Raw genomic sequence first — 1,906 nt, 5'->3', positions numbered from 1 at the left:
CCAATTTACATGGAAGAAGCATCTCCATTCCTACCATTGGAGCAAACAATTTTGAGCTGAAACCTCAGCTAGTTTCTCTGATGCAGCGGAACTGCAAGTTTCATGGACTTCCATCTGAAGATCCTTTTCAGTTCTTAACTGAATTCTTGCAGATCTGTGATACTGTTAAGACTAATGGAGTAGATCCTGAAGTCTACAGGCTCATGCTTTTTCCTTTTGCTGTAAGAGATAGAGCTAGAATATGGTTGGACTCTCAACCCAAAGACAGCCCGAACTCTTGGGATAAGCTGGTCACGCCTTTCTTAGCCAAGTTTTTTCCTCCTCAAAAGCTGAGCAAGCTTAGAGTGGATGTTCAAACCTTCAAACAAAAAGATGGTGAATCCCTCTATGAAGCTTGGGAAAGATACAAACAGTTGACCAAAAAGTGTCCTTCAGACATGCTTTCAGAATGGACCATCCTGGATATATTCTATGATGGTTTATCTGAGCTATCAAAGATGTCATTGGATACTTCTGCAGGTGGATCCATTCACCTAAAGAAAACGCCTGCAGAAGCTCAAGAACTCATTGACGTGGTTGCTAATAACCAGTTCATGTACACTTCTGAGAGGAATCCCGTGAGTAATGAGACGCCCATGAAGAAAGGAGTTCTTGAAGTTGATACTCTGAATGCCATATTGGCTCAGAACAAAATATTGACTCAGCAAGTCAATATGATTTCTCAGAGTCTGAATGGAATGCAAGCTGCATCCAACAGTACTCAAGAGGCTTCTTATGAAGAAGAAGCTTATGATCCTGAAAACCCTGCAATAGCAGAGGTGAATTACTTAGGTGAACCTTATGGGAACACCTATAATCCATCATGGAGAAATCATCCAAATCTCTCATGGAAGGATCAAAGGCCTCAACAAGGCTTTAATAATGGTGGAAGAAACAGGTTTAGCAATAGTAAACCTTTTCCATCATCCACTCAGCAACAGACAGAGAACTCTGAACAAAGTACCTCTAATTTAGCAAACTTAGTCTCTGATCTATCCAAGGCCACTGTAAGTTTCATGAATGAAACAAGGTCTTCCATTAGAAATTTGGAAGCACAAGTGGGCCAGCTGAGTAAAAGGATCACTGAAATCCCTCCTAGTACTCTCCCAAGCAATACAGAAGAGAATTCAAAAGGAGAGTGCAAGGCCATTGATATAAGCACCATGGCTGAACCTGTAAGGGAAGGAGAGGACGTGAATCCCAAGGAGGAAGACCTCCTGGGACGTCCAGTGATCAATAAGGAACTTCCCTCTGAGGAACCAAAGGACTCTGAGGCTCATCTAGAGACCATAGAGATTCCATTGAACCTCCTTATGCCATTCATGAGCTTTGATGAGTATTCCTCTTCTGAAGAGAATGAGGATGTTACTGAAGAGCAAGCTGCCAAGTTCCTTGGTGCAATCATGAAGCTGAATGCCAAATTATTTGGCATTGAGACTTGGGAAGATGAACCTCCCTTGTTCACCAATGAACTAAGTGATCTGGATCAACTGACATTGCCTCAGAAGAAACAGGATCCTGGAAAGTTCATAATACCTTGTACCATAGGCACCATGATCTTTAAGGCTCTGTGTGACCTTGGTTCAGGGATAAACCTCATGTCCCTCTCTGTAATAGAGAAACTAGGAATCTATGGGGTGCAAGCTGCTAAAATCTCATTAGAGATGGCAGACAATTCAAGAAAATAGGCTTATGGACAAGTAGAGGACGTGTTAGTAAAGGTTGAAGGCCTTTACATCCCTGCTGATTTCATAGTCCTAGACACTGGAAAGGAAGAGGATGAATCCATCATCCTAGGAAGACCCTTCCTAGCCACAGCAAGAGTTGTGATTGATGTGGACAGAGGAGAATTGATCCTTCAATTAAA

The 1,906-nt window shown here is 42.2% G+C and overlaps 1 non-coding gene across 1 annotated transcript; it reads right to left on the bottom strand.

Annotated features, from left to right (window-relative positions):
- Window positions 1–335: 335 nt before the first annotated feature.
- LOC112724965 (small nucleolar RNA R71) lies at window positions 336–443 on the bottom strand. The gene has a single exon (XR_003164101.1). It is a non-coding gene; the product is annotated as a small nucleolar RNA R71 (small nucleolar RNA).
- Window positions 444–1,906: the final 1,463 nt, after the last annotated feature.

This window comes from Arachis hypogaea, chromosome 11 (genome assembly GCF_003086295.3).
Source record: "Arachis hypogaea cultivar Tifrunner chromosome 11, arahy.Tifrunner.gnm2.J5K5, whole genome shotgun sequence".
Classification (NCBI taxonomy): domain Eukaryota; kingdom Viridiplantae; phylum Streptophyta; class Magnoliopsida; order Fabales; family Fabaceae; genus Arachis; species Arachis hypogaea.
The sequence above is the reverse complement of the archived record's forward strand: the minus strand, read 5'-3'. Positions and strand labels throughout refer to the sequence as shown.